Below are 20569 nucleotides of genomic sequence, written 5' to 3'. Positions count from 1 at the left end.
GCATAAGTATTCAACCCCACCCATTAATATTTGGTACAGCCACCTTTTGCTACGATAACAGCTTTTAAGTCTGGGGTAGGTATGTACCAGCTTTGCACAGTGCTGGAGAGAGTTTGGGCCATTCTTCTTGGCAGATTTGTTCCAAGTTGTTCAGGTTGGTTGGATGTCACTTGTGGACCACAATTTTCAAAGAGCACCACAGATTCTCAATGGGATTGAGATCAGGACTTTGACTGGGCCACTGTAGGACATTCACCTTTTTGTTCTTGAGCCACTCCAGTGTGGCTTTGGCCTTGTGCTTGGGATCATTGTCCTGCTGAAAAGTGAATTTCCTCCCAAGCTTCAGTTTCAGTTTTTTAGCAGGTTCTCTTGCAGTATTTCTCTGTATTTTGCTCCATCCATTTTTCCTTCCATTTCCATTTTAAGAAGATGCCCAGTCCATGCTGATGAGAAGCATCCCCACAGCATGATGCTACCACCACCATACTTCACTGTAGAGATGACAGGTCTTGAGGCATGGGCAGTGTTAGGTTTGCGCCACCCATAGAGCTTTGAGTTTTGGCCAAAAAGATCTATCTTGGTCTCATCTGACCACAAAACCTTTTCCCACATTCCAGCTGGGGCACTCTCATGCTTTCTGGCAAACTCCAGATGTGCTTCCAGATGCTACTTTTTGAGTAATGGCTTCTTTCTTGCCACCCTCCCATACAGGCCAGTGTTATACAGAGCTCTTGATATGGTTGACTGGTGCACCATTACTCCACTCCCAGCCACTGAACTCTGTAGCTCCTTCAAAGTGATTGCTGGCCTCCCGTGGCTTTTCTCACAAGTCTCATTCTTGTTAGTGGGCTGAGTTTTGAGGGATGGCCATTTCTTGGCAGTGCCTGGGTGGTGTGATGCAGCTTCCACTTCCTGATTATTGATCCAACTGTGCTCACTGGGATATCCAAACACTTGGATATGATTTTGTACCCTTTTCCTAATCTATGCATTTGTATTACATTACCTATCACTTTTGTCGAATGCTCTTTGGTCTTCATTTTCCTTCAGATCCGCAAACTGACCAATGATCCTTCAACAGTGGGGGGTTTATCCTGACAATGTGACAGCAACTTTAATGGTTCACAGGTGGAGGCCAATGGTAAGATAACTGTGTCCTTGATAGGGAAATTTCTTTCATCTGTGTAAACTGAGAGATTCCACAGCAAAGGGGCTGAATACTTACGGAAGCAACATGTTTCAGTTTTTTATGTTTCTTACAAACATTTCCCAACATAAAACCAATGTTGTCAGGATCCCTCCTGCTGCCACCTCCTGTCAGGTCCCTCCAGTCAGGATCTTGGTTTTGATTTGTTCTTTCACTGGCTCTAGCACAGATCTCGCAAGATCCCACTGCTAGGCAGCACCACCAGCCACTCCCTATTTCACAATACAGTAGGGCCCCGCTCTACGGCATTCCGTTTTCTGGCGTTCCGCTGATGCGGCGGCTTTCAATTAGGGGAAATTCCCTGTTTTAAAGCTGATTTTGCACTTTTGCGGCATTTTGGCGTCATTTTCACGCGACTCAGCCCATTATAGTCAATGGGTTCCGCTTTATGGTGATTTCCACTTTACGGTGGTGGCCTGGTCCCTAACCCGCCGTATAAGCAGGGCCCTACTGTATTGCTTTGAGACTTTGCCTTAGTCTGCTTCTGGCTTATTGTTACTTTGTGTCTGGGTGCCCTTGCAGGCCACAACCCCCCTGTATCTTTGTGCCAATAAAGCATACAGCCCTGGGTTGCCCTGGATACTTGATGTTACACTATCTCTTCACTGCTGCCACCATTTGATATTGTTTCTCCACCTTGGTAAATACCCTGATCACCCCTCTGGTCTGTGAAAGCCCCAGCCAAGGATCAGGCCTTTGGTAAACCAAGAAAATATTTATTTATAAACACCAGGAAATAACAAGATTACTTAAGGTATATTTAACAAGCGTATGGTTTCATATATTGCGTTACTCTTTATGTTTCTAGTCATATATAATCTGCCTCAATACCAGCCTAATACAATCCAACCCACAACCAACTCCAGCCCACAACAACCACAAACTACCGACCCCCTCTCAACTGTCATGCTCTCTTTTATACCTTCAGCCACTCAAACGCTCAGCCAATCATCATACAGCATTCTCCAGCATTCTAGCCCATGTACTCCCCCTCTCACTCCGCCTACTTATCTCATTTACTCTAATAAACCCATACTTACCATATTTACAGTAATATCTATATACAGGGACATCACAAATGTCACCTTACAATAACTGATTTTGAGTTTCATTGTTTCAAAATAAAATATCATACGGAACGAAATTACAATGTACTATTTGTAATTCAGTAATATGGGAGCATTGGTCAGGGGTCTGATTACTTTTGCAAGGCACCATAGTTACATTTTCTCTTACGTGTTGCTTGCTCACTTCTGAACAAATCTCATTGCACCTATCGGACGGAAGCTATCCAACTTCCTGTTCTAAGGTCTAGAAACTTTTATGGGTTTTTAGAAATTACCAGATTCTTAGACACAAAATTACACATCCACAACTGCAAAAAATAATAATTCATGCAAACAAATCTGAACTAAACAAGTTGGCCTGTATATATACAAAACTTATGCTAGACCCTTTGCTACAGCTGTCAATGTTACAAATTAAAACTTAAGAATATTTCCATAAATCTCAAGGCAAGAAATCTTTATACACATACATGCTCATGAGAGCTGGTCCTTGGTTACATTATGAGTAAACACTGTGTCTTTTTATGTACTTATCAAAAGTGGCCCAGATGCACCCCCTAGTTGGCTTACAAGAATAAAAAAGTAAACAATAAAATACAGGTTACAATTTTCAATCTAAGAATGGCAGGAAGGGAAATGAATACAATTCAAAGTGTGTGAACTGCCTTTGGCCAGATTACACTGAAAGGTGGTTCTAGGCTGAGATAGGCAGAGACTCAAAGAGCAGCATGTCTTGTTGCAGTATTATTATACTATGCAGCGGCACAGATAAACAAAACAAATCCTAGCCCTTTCTGCACAGATTTTTGTATCCGTTGACCTATGTGATCTTAGTGGCCACTCTTTTCTATCTTCCCGGAAGGCTTAGTTCAGCACTGCATCACAGTTATCAGAGAAGAAGGCAAGTATTTGGAAGAAAAAGCAAAAAGGCAAGCAGGTTTTCTTTAGCGACACATTTAATCTATACCAGCAGCGTCGAAAAGATTAACATGAGCAAGATGCATAACTATGTAAATTCTGTTTATCCTATGTAACTAGTGCTAGATGATGACAGAATTAACCCTGGCATGGATGGTATGGACTGTGTTGTCCAGGGCTTGTGTCAGAACCAGCATGGTCAGATACAAGCTAACAGCTCTGGGGCTTAGAAGGGCCCATCAGCATCCCTGCTGCCTCCACCAGGGCGCCTGCCTAGCAATGCTTTCACTCCCACTACCCCCGTGGGTGCTACCACAGTCAGTTACTCACTTCCCCCTCATCCCCAAATGTACCCCTGATTGGCAGTGGTGCTTCAATGAATGACAGCTACGCTAGTTCTCTTCTCCATTGCATGGTGACAAGCCACAATTTTATACTGCCCAAAAAGCAATTCTGCTCAATGTTGTTATTATTGTTATCATTATTACTTAAATGTATATCCTGCCCTCCCTCCCAGGAGCCCAGGGCAGCCAATAAAAAGCACTAAAAGCACTCCAAAACATCTTAAAAACAAAGGACTAAAACATACTAAAAGAAAATATCTTTAAAAACATATTAAAACAAAACATCATCATCCAAAATATTTCTATCCCACCCTTCTACCCTACAATAGGGCACTCAGAGCGGTTCACAATAAAATAATATACATCTTTAAAAAACATATTTTTAATAACATCTTTAAAACCATAGCTTTAAAAACATTTTAAAAAGCAATTCCAACACAGATGCAGACTGGGATAAGGTCTCTACTTAAAAGGCTTTTTGAAAGAGGAAGGTCTTCAGTTGGCACTGAAAAGATAACCGAGATGTTGCCTGTCTACTATTTAGGGGAGGAAATTCCAAAGGGTAGGTGCCATAACACTAAAGGTCTGCTTCCTATGACCTCCCGATAAGATGGTATCTGCAGGAGGCCCTCACCTGCAGAGCACAGTGATCAACTGGATATATAAGGGATGAGACAATCTTTCAGGTATCCTGGTCCCAAGCTGCATAGGGTTTGTACATCAAAACCAGAACCTTGAACTTGGCCTGACACTAATGGGCAGCCAGTGCAATTCTTTCAGCAGTGGAATAACATACTGCCAACACCCAGCTCCATGAGCAGTCACACCACTGCATTTTGCACCAGCTACAGCTTCCGGACCAATGTTGACATTAGGTACTGTATTTTGGACAATTTAAGATGGTAGCCAGCCACTGAAGATCAACCAAGTATTAGCATGGTTTCTTTCACAAAGTGTCACTGCTGCCTGTCCTCCAAGGAGACATTTCTGAGCCCAGGGCGAGGAGGGTAGGTGAGTGGTAGTGGTAGCACTTGCTGCTCTAACAGAAATACCAGGAGTTCCTGATGGAGGCAGCAAAAGGAGGCATTGGTGCTGGATGAGGGCCTAGGTCGGACCTGGCCATGAGCCCACTGGCAGCACCTTGCCTAGGGCCCACTGATATCTGGCCCTGGTGTGATCTGATGATCTGCATGAATACTTCCAATCACTCAAGTAAGTGTTGAGCAGACATGCCCTCTTGTCTGTCTAACCCAAGACTTGGAAGCAGTTCAACCACACTAAAGAGAAGGAGGGAAAATTATTTCTTGACCAGAAAAGCTCAAAAGGAAAAGTCTGAGAACTCCAAGTATAAGCACCAGCCTTAAGCAGTTGTTTTCTGAAAGAATATTTGCTGCAGATAGAGAGTGATATTGTTCTAACAATCAAAGTATGAATACTGCAGCTTGTGCTTCAAGAGATTAACAAAGACATTTTCATACTCTCAAAATGTTTTCAGGAGGAATTTGTCCACAGCAGAAGACAATTTGATTGTGCAGTCAATTTCATACACACAGCAGCTAATTATGCAGTTCACCTATTTCTACAAAGGGGGATAAATGGAATAATAAAAAAGTGTCCATACAGCTAGCTAGGGCTAAAATTAATGTTTAAAAACCCAGTATATCTTTACATGGACTGCCTTCGATTCCGACTTATGGCGACCCTATGAATAGGGTTTTCATGGTAAGTGGTATTCAGACGTGGTTCACCACTGCCTTCCTCTGAGGCTGAGAGGCAGTGATTGGCCCAAGGTCACCCAGAGAGCTTCATGGCGTGTGGGGATTCGAACCCTGGTCTCCCAGGTCGTAGTCCAACACTCTAACCACTATGCTACACCGGCTCTCATCTTTACATAGAACTCTATAAATATATATATTTACATCCTGCTATTTCAAGCAAAAAACTCCATAAAGTAAAACTAATATCAATTTAAATTATATATCTATATATCTATCTATATCTATCTATATCTATATCTATATCTATATCTATATCTATCTATCTATCTATCTATCTATCTATCTATCTATCTATCTATCTATCTATCTATCTATCTATCTATAAACGTAATTGTGATTAACCAAACAGAGGTTTTTATTATATTAACAAAACGTTTCAGCTTCCGCCTTCATCAGCTGCCAACATACAAATGCTGTTACCAAGGTGGCAGTTATAGAGCTTTGAGGATGGAATGCTCAGAGGGGCTTCATTTGCAGAAGCTAAGTAGTGGTGGTACTGTCCTCCAGGTTCAGGCCATGTGATATATATAAACAAACGTAATTGTGATTAACCAAACAGAGGTTTTTATTATATTAACAAAATGTTTCAGTTTCCGCCTTCATCAGCTGCTAACATATATATATGTATTAAAAACATGCTAAAAAAATTACCTACATAAAGACGACCCAGTCTATATCAGTAATCAGTCCCAATGTAGACAGAGGAACAATTTTAACACTCTAGATCAACAGCAATTGAAAGCAGGTTGAAATAAAAAGGTCTTTAATGACTATTTAAAAAGTGACTAAAGAAATGGCCAAATGTACATCCTGCAAGAGTTCCACAGTGACAGGTCCACAGCCAAAAAGGCCCTACATCTTCTGCCCACTACTTTATTTGACGTTGACTGTAGCCCTGCTAACAGGGCCTCTTTAGCAGACACTGGGGCCTGGGCAGGTTTGCATATGTGCAGTGAGTCCTTCACATAACCTGGTCCAAAATGGTTTAGGTCTTTAAAGGTAACAACCAGCAATTTAAACTGAGCCCAGAAATGCAATGATATCCAATGTAGTAGTGCCCACTGGGGAAACAATGCATAGATGGCAATAAAGTGGAACCTTGTTTGGAAATTCTCCCATGCCTCCCTCAAGATGAAGTCTCACTTTCAGTAGACAATGGAAACAAACTGCCCTTAATGCTGATAGTGACTACCTTTTAAGAAAAAAAGATGAGAGGTATGGCTTTTAAATATTTTTATTAGAAAATAAAAAGGACAATAAAAATTGATTGCATACACACACATAAAAAACCATCTGTAACAAAATAAACTGATTTCCTATATAATAACATAAGGCGGACTCTGCTGGATCAGGCCAAACGCCCATCTAGTTCAGCATTCTGTTCTCACAGTGGCCAATCAGATATCTATGGGAAGCCCAGAAACAGTATCTGAACTCAACAGCACTTTCCCCACTTGCCAATTCCCAGCACCTAGTATCAGAGGCATACTGTCACCAACAGTGGAGATAAAACATAGTCTTATCCTGCATGAATTTCTCGAATTCTTTTTTAAATATATTTTTACTAAGTTTTAGAAATTGTGAAGTAACAGCATAAGCCATCATTCATGGCTACAAAAAGAATAATTTCACCATAGAATTACAGAAAGCCCATACCCCCAACAGTTGCTAAGAATCATTTCAAAAAATAGCCAAGCCAGAGCCCTGCATGTGTTTGTGGGGAATGGTATATCTCTCTATTGGTGTTGATAAAACATAGCATTGGGAATCAAACTGTGTTGAATTTATCATGTTGCACCCTACCGAGGACAATCCTGAAATAAAAGGTAAATGCTCTGCAAGAGCAATGTCAAAATTCTAGCCCATCACCCTTCTTTAGTGGGGCCTGTCACAGCTTTCCAGCACTGAGCAACTTCCATCCCTGCAGCCGCCAGGAGAAGTGGTCGCTTCACTGTGGTGGAACACCTGGTTTGTATCACTTATCATCGATAAAAGAGCCTAGACAGGATCGGGCTGAAGGTGTTGTGATGCAATCTCTGAAACCAAGCCCCAAACCCCTCTTCAGAAATCATGCACCTTGGGGCAATCCCACCACATATGGATGAGTGTACCCCTATTCCCACAATCACGCTAGCATTGTGGCAACATAGTCTTGGGCATTCTGTACAACCAGACTGGGGACGAATGCCAACACAAGAACAGTTTCAGTGATGCTTCCTGCATCTTAGCAAAGTTTGATCTCAAATGGGGGGGATGTCCAAATTTTTGTCCAGCCCTCTTCGTCTAGCGTAACTCCTAGGCCCTCTTCCCACACCACACTTAAGCCTTCACTTTCCCCCATAGACTAATTAATTAATTAATTACTCATATAATGAGCACACAAGTGCCCAAAAGTGGTCAGAGAGTGCAGGAGTCTTCCTCCTCTATAAAGCTGCCATGCTAACATCTGAACCTGCAGCCTTTAAAACCAAGAGTGCTTCAAGTTCTTTTGACCTGTAGCATGGCCTCAGTGATAGGGCAATGCCATTCAAAGAGGTCTTTAATCCAATATAGTCCTCTAGCCTTGCAACCATGAAACTAGACAATCTTGTCCTGGTGAAGAAGGCTTCATGCTCCAGGAAAAGAATAAGGGGGATTCTCCTGGGGCTAAAACATTCCACCATCTTTTCCAAATACTCATGGTGGCTATAGCAAATGGGTTGGAAATGCAGCACAAGGCAGGCCATGTAAAAAGGAAGGGGAGCGCTTGCTTCAAAGCTGTGACAGGCACTGATTCTTGTCTTAATTCTTTTTTACAGAAATTATTACATCATGTGGGAACGAATTCCATAGTTTAACTCTGCACTGTATGAAGAACTTCCTTTTGTTTGTCCTGAATCTTCCAACATGCAGCTTCATTCAGTTTTAGCATTGAGAGATAAACCTTTTAGCTATCTACTTTCTCCACTCAATCACCTTTATTATGTCTCACCTTACTTGTCTTTTTTTCTCAACTAAAAAGCCACAAATGTTGTAACCTATCATCATAGGGGAGTTGCTCCATCTCCTTGATTACTTTTGTTACCCTTTTATGAACCTTTTCCAGAGCTACAATATCCTTTTCGAAATGAGCTGACCAGAACGGTACATAGTATTCAAGTCTGGTTGCACTATAGATTTGTATAAAGACACTATGGTAGTGGCAGCTTTATTTTCAATTCCTTTACTAATAACCTCCAACATGAAATTTGACTTTTTTACAGCTGCTACAGGCTGGGCTGACATCTTAATTGAGCTATGATACCAAGGTCTCATTCCTGGTCATTCATAGGTTAGTGAAAGAGTTACCCTTGCAGAACCTATGCTGGTTTTGTTTCTGCAAGTCTTGTTCATCTCATGCTTGGCAATTTTATCTTTAATAATGATTTTCGCCAGTTTTCCCAGAACAGACATTAAGCTAATCAGCCTTTAATATCCTACTTCCCCTCTAAATCACTTTCTAAAAATTGATGTTACATTGGCTGCTTTCTTGTCATCAGGCACAGAGGCTGATGTTAGGGACACATTACATATTTTTGTTAGAATATCAACCATTTCTTTAAGAACTCTCGGGTGATGTCATCTGGACTTGGTGAGCTGATCATTTGTAAATTTGTAAATAAGGGCAGAATGTCATATTTTCTATCACCATTATTTGCCTCAGTCCCTCTGATTCCCTTCCTGAGAAAATTATTCGGGCACAGAGATCTGCCCTACGTCTTCTGCTGTGAAGACAGATGCAAAGAATGTATTCAACTTCTCTGCAATCTCCTTCTCCTCCTTTAGCACACATTTGACTCCTTTGTCATCCAAAGATCCAACTGCCTCCTGAGGTCGTCTCCAGGCACTAATGAATCAGGATACCTTGTCTTGGATCCTCCCCTCCCACTTTTTTTCTTTTTTTAATATATAGCAACCCTATTCTTTTTTCAAACAAAAATTCGTTACAAACTTCCTGTTTCAGTCATAGTGTCCATGTTAGTTTATTTAAGACAGCTTTATTCCACTATTTTACCTACCATTCTCTTAACTTAGGTATTTGTGGAGTCTTCCAATATTAGGCATATATTAATCTAGCTGTTACAGTTATATGAAACAATACTACCTCTTTCTTTCCTGGTATTTTTAATGTAAAGCAGTAATATTTGGGGTTTTAAACTCAGTCTTCTAGAATGTTGTTTATAGTTTCTCCAATGTGACTCCAGTACATTCTAGTGTCTTTTAATTAAGTTTTACTCATAAATAATTCTTCCCTAAAAATTCCACTTTGTTGATTTCTTGACCATTTTCTACCAAAGCTCGGCCATTTTGTGTGGTGTGGGTGACGGTGGAGTGTGCGTGCATATGTGCATGTAAAAAAAGGGTGATACATTTACGATAATGCTTTCTTTGGTTTATTAACCAAATGTGCTCAAAACGTCATTTTTCTTAGTTTTTTTTCATCATGCATTATTCCCAATACATACCGTGTGATTTGTAATATTCAAATAATCGTGGCTTTTTTTTTGTCCCATGTCCTGCTGAATTGTATTTTATGTATTTTAATTTATTTTAATGTTTTTGTGATTTTATTGTTTACAGTTTTATTATGTACATGCTTGATTTTATTTTTGTAAGCCACGCTGAGTGCCCTATTATAGGGTAGAAGGGCAGGATAGAAATATTTTAAATAAATAAATAAATAAAATTGTTTGGGAGAATTTCTTTTTTTTAAAAAACAGTCTTTATAGAAGGTCAAACTATACACTCTCCATTGATTGAAATACCCTAACTTCACATATTTGTTGAACTTAGGATCAAAGAGAATTGGAGCTATAGGTAATTGTGCTTGTCACAGGACTTTTCTAAACTTGTCCCTAATTTTGCATATTCCATTGTACATAGAATTTTTCAATATATTTCCTTCTTTGGGCTGTAATCACAAGTATCTAAGGGTATTTTACCAAGAGCCTGTTCCATCTTTTTCATTTCATTTGTAGATTCCTCAAACCACCCCTATTTTCTATATAAGGCAATCGGCATGAAAATACAGAAGTAAATCTGAAGCTAGTATTCCCCCTTCTTTGCATTATATCAAAATCTGCCCTTGTTTTCTTCCCTGCCCAAAATAAAGTAATAAATCAAATGTTCACTCAATTTTATGTCATCATTTATTTATTTAGAGCATTTGTCCTCAAAACAGCTTATATGTAATCAATTAAAACAAGACAGTCCCTGCCCACAGTCTGACAATCTAGAAGACACAATACAAAAGGGAAGAGGAGAAAACAAACAAACTCAGGGACCAGTTCTTAAAACTAAATGATAGTTCCTATAATGAGCAGTTCAAATTACTATTGCTATGTTCTAAAGAAGGAAATTAATTTTAGGTAAGGTGTTCATTTTTATAGCTGTAATTCTTCCTCACCATAACAGTTTTATTTTTGCCCACCTGTCTAAATTCCCTCTACACATTCACTTGTAGGTGTTAACATTGAGTTTGTGTAAGTTCTCATTCTCTTTGTGAAAGTTAATTCCCAAGTACTATACAGGTTTATTTCTAATGTCTAATACTTTTATTTCCTCTACTAAGAAGAAGAAAGATAGTATCATGTATATATATATTCACTAATAGGCAAAAAACCTTGTGGTTTAAGAATGTAGCTATAGCCCACATATATTTCTATCCAACTTTAAAAAGCAGGGAAATTGGGCAGCTATAGTGAATGCACCAGGGCAGCAGGAGACCTGACCTCCTCTCTGAGATATTGTACTGCTCTACAAATTGGTCAAAATGCAAACACTATTTGGGTTGGTCTTTCACAGTCCAATCCATTTCCTGTGTAGCTTGGAAAAATTTGGTAACATGTGCCTCTGAGCATATGGTGAGTGGTGGCAACACCTGCCATCTACAAAGATGGTAAATTATATTTTTGTATGCTTGTTGATGTTCTTCTTACTTTGCTTCTTACCTGTGTTACTAATGTTTCTACAGAGAATCTAAACCAGAAAATTTTATTTCCCTCATTATTCATCATAGAAATCTGTGTCAAATTCATTTTCATTAATTTCAAAGTCTTTTTATTGGTCAATGTCATATGATGGTGAAGACAGCCTTTTGTGTTTCAAATTGGAGGTTATGTTCTATTTCTATTTTGGGTGCATTAACAGTGGAATTTGGACCTGCAGTTTGATGTAAAATCAGACTGATTCCAATATGTTGCTACTTCAGCAATGACTAGCTGTTGGAAAAAAAGAGGATGCATGTTTTCAGCCTGCTATGTTTAAACCACTTTATCTAAGGCAAGGTGCTCACGATCAATTAAAAACATAGAGCGCACCCAGCATTTTGCTAGAATATATTTCACCTCCCATTTTTTATCTTGTGCAAATTGAGACACTTCTGAGGTCCACTGGAGACTATTCTGCAGAAGTCAGTGCCGTTATTCCAAAATTATGTTTGGAGTTTTTTTAGTGTAAATTTTGCAAAGTGTTGCTGTACTTCACATATTCATAGAAATAAAAGCAAAAGAAAATGATTTCCTATAGGAAACTTCACTAAAATTACAAAGTAAATCAGACATATTTAAAGAGACCATCTGAATTATATCAACTGTCTTAATAATGTTGCTTCCTCCCTGCTAAAACAAGATCAGCACAGCACATGTCTTCTTTCTATTATTTGGGCTGATTGCAGGTGTTGCCACCACTCACCATATGCTCAAATTCTTCCAAGCTACACAGCAAGTGGATTGGACTGTGAAAGACCAGCCCAAATGGTGTTTGCATTTTGACCAATTTGTAGGACAGTACAATATCTCAGAGAGGAGGTCAGGTCTCCTGCTCCCCTGGTGCATTCACTATAGCTGCCCAATTTCCCTGCTTTTTAAAGTTTGATAGAAATATATGTGGGCTATAGGTACATTCTTAAACCACAAGGTTTTTTGCCTATTAGTGAATTTCCCTGCTTTTTAATCCAGGAGATAAGAAATAGGATCCTGTGCAAGCTTGATGAGAATGGATTTATCATTTGCATACTTATTGAGTTCAGTGGGATTTATTCCCCTGCAATCATGCTTAGGATAGGTGAAACTGACCACAGGGGATGGGGAAGGGAGGAGGAGGGAGCGGTGGAAAGGCAGAAGGGAGGACTGGGATAGGAGCAGGCAGGAGGGGGAGGGGAGGACAGATGTGATCATTTGCATGTTTATTGAGTTCAGTGGGATTTACTCCCCTGCAATCATGCTTAGGATAGGTGAAACTGACCAGGGGGAGGGATGGAGGGCTGAAGTGGGCAGGGAAGGAGGAAGAAGGAAGAGGGGAGAGGAGGAGTAAGGGAGAGGAAAGAGTAAGGAGGGGAAAGGCAGGTCTGATCATTTGCATGATTATTGAGTTCAATCAGATTTACTCCTATGCAATCATGATTAGGATAGGTAAAACTGACCATGGGGGAGGGGGAAAGAGCATATTGGAGGGGGCAAAGGAAGGGGGAGGGGAGGGGAGGTTTGATCATTTGCATGCTTATAGAGTTCAATGGTGTTTACTTCCGTGCAATCATGATTAAGATAGGTAAAACTGACCATGGGGAGGAGGAAGGGGAGGGGGAGGAGGGGATTGGAAGGGGGAGGGAAGGGGCAAGAGGGAGGGGAAAGGAGGGAGGAGAAGGGAAGGTGGCTTTGGTCATTTGCATACTTTTTGAGTTCAGTGGGATTTATTTCTGTGCAATCATGTTTGAAAATGTAAATGGACTGCCTTCAAGTCGACCGGACTTATGGTGACCCTTTGAATAGGGTTTTCATGGTAAATGGTTTTCAAATGTGGTTTTACCATTGCCTTCCTCTGAGGCTGAGAGGCCCACGGTCACCCAGTGAGCTTCATGGCTGTGTGGAGATTCAAACCCTGGTCTCCCAGGTCGTAGTCCAACACTGACCTGGGGGAGGGGCAGGGAGGGGGGAGGGGATTGGGTGGGCGGGCACTGGGCAGAAGGGAAACCCCTTTACTTTCCAAAAGGAAAACATTGTGAACAGTATCATTGCTTTTCAGCATTTCCCCCACCTTTTTATTCTACAGAAGGCACATGTAGCCTCCCACTAGGGTTGCCAGTTCAGGGCCTGAGACTGATCCTGTATGTTTAGGAGAAGAGAATGTCAGCCAAGTGCAGGTATTCTTGCAAGACGGTAATGGGAAAAACCACAAGGTGGAATTCTCCCTTCCCCCTCCACAACTTTTAAAGATACAGAAGACCTCTTGGAAGCTGCGCCTGGCAACCAAGAGGTCTTCTGTATCTTTTAAAGTTGTGTAGGGGGAAGGGAGAATTCCACCTTGCGGTTTTTCCCATTACAATGTTGCAAGAACACCTGCACTTGACTGACTTTCTCTTCTCCTAAACATACAGGATCAGTCTCAGGCCCTGAACCTGGCAACCCTACCTCCCACCCAAATTTAAAACAAAGCTGTCCCTGGCCACATCCACACCAGGCCTCTATTACACTTTGGACAATCATTATTTATTTATTTATTGTATTTATATACCGCCCCATAGCCGAAGCTCTCTGGGCGGGTTACAATAACTAAAAACATTAAAAACAAATATACAAATTTAAAAACACATCTTTTAAAAACAATTTAAAACAATTTATCATGGCTTCTCTCAAAGCCATGGCTCAAAACCAATCATGGCTTCTCTCAAAGAATCCTGGGACGTGTAGCTAGTGAAGGGTGCTGAGAGTTGCTAGGAGACGCCCTGTTCCTCTCACAGACCTTCAATCAGAGTGGCTGACTGTTAACCATTCTCTCAGGGGAATAGGAGTCTCCCCTCAGCACCCTTCACAAACTACACTTCCCAGGATTCTCTGAGGGAAGCCATGACTATCTCAAGTGAAATCAAGTCTGGTGTGGGTGTGGCCCCCTGATTAGCCAAGCCCAGCAGCTGTGAGGCTTTTAGAACACTGACAGCTGGTTCTTACTGAGCATGCGCCGTGTTACCATTGGCTTCAAGCCAAAATTTCTTAAATTAATTACAAATCAGCCAGGCATTTTTTTTTAACTTTTAAACTGTAGAGGATGAAGGTCAGAGTATGGGGCAATGTCAGTATTAGGATTACAGGTACTCTGTGAACATGGATGATTTTTAATGAATTTCAACAGATTATGAGAACTCTCAGGGGGAAAAGTCCAAAACGGCTCTGGAGTGTCCCCCCCCCTCTTTTTAGACTTTCAACTGTCTATTCTCTCTGACTGTTTTGTGTATCGCCATGCAAATTGAGAAGGTTGTTAAGCAAGCATTTCTGAGTTCAGGACTGTAAGTTTGGCAAGGTTTTATTTTGAAATGAGCTTATGAGAAGCATCAGAATGACATGGGGGTATTTTCAAGTTAACATTGCGGAATGTGAAAAATCCACGCTGGCTATAGTATACAGCCACTCTTGTGGCTGTATAATTCATCTTATAGCTTGCTACCTAAAGAAATCATTCACTATTTTCAACACTTTAGGAAGAGTACTGTCTGGTTCTTCACTAGAACAACTATATCATCTGCAAAAATACTTAATTTTGCTTCGGATTGTTTAACTTTTATTCCTTTTATCTGAGGGTTTTCTCTAATAGCAACAGCCACATCTGAGTAAGTAAGGTGACAAGGGGCATTCTTGTCTAGTTCCCCTAAATAATTGAAAGAAAGACACATGCACACTCTATTAATCACAAGCCTTGCTTGGAAATTATGATAACCAGATCATATGTAGAAATCTGTCACCAAACCCAAAATAGGATAAGGTTGGAAATAATATAATCACTCAACTCTATTGTGTGTTTTTACAGCATCAATAAGTGTAATGACAACTTTAATGTCCTCCCTCCTTATTCAAACAATCAATAATGTTTGCCATTTTCCTGATATTAAAAGTTAATTTCCTATTTTGTAGTTGTGCTTTGTTGCCACCAATGGAAACTTCCCTGCTGATGCAAACAGCAGCTTAAGGGGGACAATATTTGCCAGGAGCATTTTGTGTGTATGTGTGTATTAAACACTCTCTGCCTGCTATGTTCTACTGCTGCTAGTGTCCCCCTGCAGCTGTTTTCATTTTTTTAAAATGTGCTTGCTAATTACATTCACATATTTAATGATGGGTGCCTTGTTTGCCCCAGAACTGCAAATATTAATGATGGCTGCAACATTTTTGTAGAGTCAGATATGGAGCACTTGACCTAATTTGGGTGTGTGTGTGAGATGTCGATCTTTGTTTAGGAGGAAAGATGATGCAAGGGTGCAATTTTGGCTACTTTCTCAAAATAAGGCCATGTTTCCAAATCGACATTGTTACATTTTGTATCCCATTCTTCCTTCAGGTAGCTAACACAAGGAACTTCATAGCTAGATGGGGAGTAAAACCTAATTCATTCACATTCAAACCCAATACTTTGTTTTGTTTTGAAGAAGTTTTAAATATGTTTTAGTGTTTTTGTTTCTTGCCTTGAGTTCCTTCTGGGAAGAAGGGTGGGATATAAATTTAATTAACAACAACAACAACACACTAATTTGAGGAGCAGGAAAGAAGTGATAAATGTTCCATGAGGTCCAAGGGTTGGAGATGTATGTAGTTCAGGCATGAATTGAACATCTCATGCCTCCTCCACGAAGAGAGCACTGTTGCACTCGGGTCATCCTTCTTCCCCTTATTCAGCCTTCTCTCTGCCCCCACTCTTGATGCCCCATCCACATCTACTGTAGTCCTCAATGAGGTGTCCAGTGCAACATCTGGTGCAACTTCTTGGGAATGGTTTTAGTTGATGACGTAGACAAGGTGCTTGCGATGATGCGGCCAGCAATATGTCCTCTCAACCCTTGCCCTTCTTGGCTTATGAAAGCTTGCTGAGGGGGTTTGACTAAGCTGATCCAGGGTGCGGTCAATGCATCATCGTGGGAAGGAGTGGTTCCAGCCGCCCTAAAAGAGGCGGTGATCTAACCGCTCCTGAAAAAGCCCACTCTGGACCCATTGGTCTGCAGCGATTACCAACCAGTTGCAAATACCCCCTTCTTAGGTAAGGTGACTGAGAGGGTTGTGGCACAGCAATTACAAGTACTCTTGGATGAAACAGATTATCTTGACCCATTCCAGTCTGGGTTCAGGCCTGATTATGGGACTAAATCAGCCTTGCTCTCCCAGATGGATGACCTTTATCAGTCCCATAACCAGGCCTGAACCAAGATTGGAAGGCATCAAGATAATCTGTTTCATCTATGAGTACTTGCAATTGCCGTGCCACAACCCTCTCAATCACCTTTCCTTAAAAGGGAGGTATTTGCAACAAGGCGGTAGTTGTCACAAATCAATGGGTTCATGGTGGGCTTTTTCAGGAGTGGTTGAATCACCGCCTCTTTCAGGACAGCTGGGACCACTCCCTCCCGAAATACAAATTTACTACACTCTAGATTCACTCAGTCATACCCCCTCAGCTAGCTTTAACAAGACAAGAAGGACAAGGGTCGAGAGGACACGTTGCTGGTCACATTGTCACAAGCACAGCACCTTGTCTACGTCATCAGGTTGCATCAACTGAAACTGATCCCAAGAGGTTGCAGCTGTCATTGCACTGGACATTTCACTGGGGACTACAGTAGATGTGGATGGGGCATCAAGATTGCTACGGAGGCGAGCAACTTTACCATCCAAGTGCCTTGCAAACAATTCACAGTGGGCTTCCAAAGGGTCTAAAACTTCATTTCCTGGAGCTGATGTCAACAGACCCCTGACAATAAGAAAAAGCTCCACTGAACAGCTACTTGAGAATGTGATGAAAGCAGAGAAATGGGCCTTCTTCGTCACCTGCACTGCCACATAGTAGGCACAATTATGTTTTACTCATGCCTGTTCAGCCTCACAGTACATCTTTCGCCACTTGGGAGGGGTGCCTAGGAGTTCCCTCTCTGTGAACCACAGCAGGGCCAGGAGCAGATGCTGTTACGTATTATGGAACAGGAGTGCTACCTTCCCACCCCACCTGGCTGCCCTTTGGTGCTGGCCCTGTGTGTTGGGTTCTCCCTTCTCAGAGAAATCTCCATTGTCCCCAGAGTCTGCAGCAGCTTCAGATCTACCCATGACATGGAAGGTGATCCAAAAGCTCTGGAGCTCTCCCTTTCTGTGTGAGGAAGAGGCGGGGGACATGCTGCACTGACACAGGGATCTGTCAGATGACAGCCTAAATACACTGTTTTGTGCTCTTTTCTATCAAGCATGACTGATTTAATGGGTAGAAAGGTTTTCCCACAATGTGGTACAGCTAGAGCTAAGGTTCCCCTTTAATCTCATCCTGTCTCCAGTTCTCCCAAGTACTTTATGTGGGCATGGATCTGCAAAGCACAAAAGGAGTCTGTCTGCCACAATGAAGGCAAGATGTTCTCTGGTGATCAAGAGGAGGAGCCTTTCTTCCTCTGGTTTAATCCTCCTTCCTGGCTCCAGAGAAGGGGTCTTTTTCCACACCAGCTACTTTCTCTTTAAGAGCGGTAACAGGATTTTGTTTTGTACAGAATCTTCTTTCAGGTGTCAACATAACATTGTGGGCTTCCTCCATTTTTATGGTATTTTACCCCCACAAACCCTCAAATGTAAGGATAAATACTATTATATAGGATCATTATGATGCTGACCAGTATTAAAACCCTAAAATAAAGGCTTTGGGCATGTCTCTCCACTCTGCTCCTTGGCTTGAACGTCAAGTTCCAGACAGTCTGCCAATATTAGTAGTAAATAAAAGATAACACAGCTGGGAATGAAGCAAACAGTGTAGAAGTGAACTAATTCTACTAGTCGAGTTCCTTTCAGAGACCTTGTTGAGAATGCAAATTAATGTCTCTCTGAGGCATATAATGGGTGATTTCCTGTAGCTTGCAAAGATGATACCCAGAGAACTATAAATATGTGAAGAACACAATGCCATTTACCAGTGCTTTCAAACCTGGTTGAAGATGCTGCAGCTACTGTCGAAAGTCTGAGGTTTGACTGCGACACTGGGTAAGAAAAGTATTCATTTTCTTTCTGGATAACTAAAGGTATTGATAAAGATAACAGAAAACTGGAGGAGAGCCTTAGAATATATTGCACAATAACTTGTTTGATTCGGACTTATTGGCTAAGGCCAACTAGATGCACTCTTATAAAACATTGTGTTAAAATATTTAAGAAATAAATGTTAAAAAGATACTCTGCTATTAAACTAATATTTATTTTCTGATATTTCCCAAGTCCCAAGAATTCTTGGGAGGGATCTCCAACCAGTAGCCTGCCTATTCAGACAACTGCTGTTGGTAAATGTGCAAGCTTAGGTGAGCACATCTGACATATAAGGAATATAAGGGGAGAACATGAGAACCTTTGATCCTGTGCATTCACAAGATAGAGGCAATCCTGGCAGTTTCAGTGGGAAAGCTGAACAAACCCCAAAGCTGCGTTTGTGTGCAGACACAGATGCTGTCTAGGACAGAATGCTAAATTATGGTTTATTAAACTATGGCTTGGTGTTATGTGTGAATCTGCCCAGCAGCTTAACTATGGTTTGTTTACTGCCAACAAAACATGATCTGAAGTCTTATGAATCTTGGTTTGTTTTAACTATCACTTGGTGTTATATGTGAACCCTGCACCCTTCTTTACGCATTATTTGTTTGGCATGAGACAAGAGTCACTGGAAAACAAAACCAACTTTGGAGAAACATGCCATGGTTTCTTAGATTATCTGTTAGAAAACTCATGGTTAACTTGTGGTCTGTTAATGCTAAGCCATTGTTTGTTTATGTATGAACCAGACTTAGTCAAGATGACACTATCTGTTCATGCCTACACATGGCTTTCAATCTTGCTTTACCCAGCCTCAGATTCATAACTATTAATCCACTGGATTCTATATAAGCTCAGGGTCTGTTCTAAAGTAAAAATCACAATATTCAAAGATGCTGAAATCCATGTGCAGCATGTGAGGGATGCACAATTGCATCTAGGGAGAAAATGTGACCCAAGAAAGGGAGTGAAGCCCCAATTCTCCTGCTCCATCTGTAAAATGGCATGGTTAACGGAAGGTACCAATGACTGACCATCCTACCTGCTGCAATACTTTTAGATTTGCACCCATACATTCCAGATGGAAGATTGGCTGTATGAGATAACTCCTTAGGCTCTTTGAATTTTGAGTTGCTAAGATGCAAAAGAGGCTGTACAAGAAGTCTATCTGATCCCTGATCAAGTAGCTTACAGCAAAAGGGTCAAAAACCTTCCAGCAGGAGTGTGTGGAAAAATCAAGGACTCTTTTTCAGTATATGTATATCACTTGATAGACCTTTTCCATACTGATGGGACACCACTATCATTAGAAATGTTGAAAAAAAAAGCTAGGAAATATCCCATTCCCATGGTTATTAGGATGCCAACTTTGATCATTCCTTCTAAATTCAGAAATGAAAAGGGAAGCTAAAAGAAAGTTAACTATATTTGAGAAAATTATAACAGGGACTCTAACACTGGAATCAGGGTTTATTTTTACATTTTATAAACACTTATTATATCTGGACTATGGTAAAAATGATCACCAGAAAGAATAGCGGGAATCTAATTGGGAAATGGAAATAGAAAACGAAGATTGGATCAAGCTCTGGAAGAAACTGCCATATAAATCTCTTTCATCACAAACAAGGGAACTCTCACTAAAATTAGCACTTGGCTGGCACTTAACTCCCTGACAGCTCTCATTTATATATCCAGGATCCTCCCCCATGTGCTGGCAAGGATGCCAAAGGATTGGCACCCAGAAACACATATGGTGGGAATATATAAAATTAAGAGCCTTTTGGGAGAAGGTCTTTTCAGAAATGTCATTAATAATCAAACAACCTATTTCTCCCTCTCCTTATTTGGCTCTTTGAATCTATTCATCGGTGATGACCGATTAAAATAAAGAACTGATCACACATTTATTGACAGCTGCAAGGGCACTGAAGGTATTCCACCTGCATAGTTTAGATTGCTGGTACTGTATCAAAAGGTCTGGCAAATAGCCCTGCTGGAGAAAATGTCACACAAGCTGACAAACCACACAAGATCAATTTTTAGTAATGAGATCAGATAACAATTGTAAAGTCTGATTTCCTGAATATATGGAATAAATTGGTTAGGTAATTTAGCACACCTGTAATGTTCTAAATGAATAAGACAAAAAATATGTTTTTGTACATCAAATTAAAATTGTTATCCACTCCTGATTGTAATTTGT

General features: G+C 40.8%; 1 protein-coding gene across 12 annotated transcripts in view; it reads right to left on the bottom strand.

Annotated features, from left to right (window-relative positions):
• The window catches only part of TANC2 (tetratricopeptide repeat, ankyrin repeat and coiled-coil containing 2), a 378583-nt gene that overhangs the window by 145989 nt on the left and 212025 nt on the right, over nucleotides 1-20569 (bottom strand). The gene's annotated exons all lie outside the window — the stretch shown is intronic.

Source organism: Rhineura floridana, chromosome 11 (genome assembly GCF_030035675.1).
Source record: "Rhineura floridana isolate rRhiFlo1 chromosome 11, rRhiFlo1.hap2, whole genome shotgun sequence".
Taxonomy (NCBI): Eukaryota; Metazoa; Chordata; class Lepidosauria; order Squamata; family Rhineuridae; genus Rhineura; species Rhineura floridana.
This window is presented reverse-complemented; position numbering and strand designations above follow the sequence as displayed.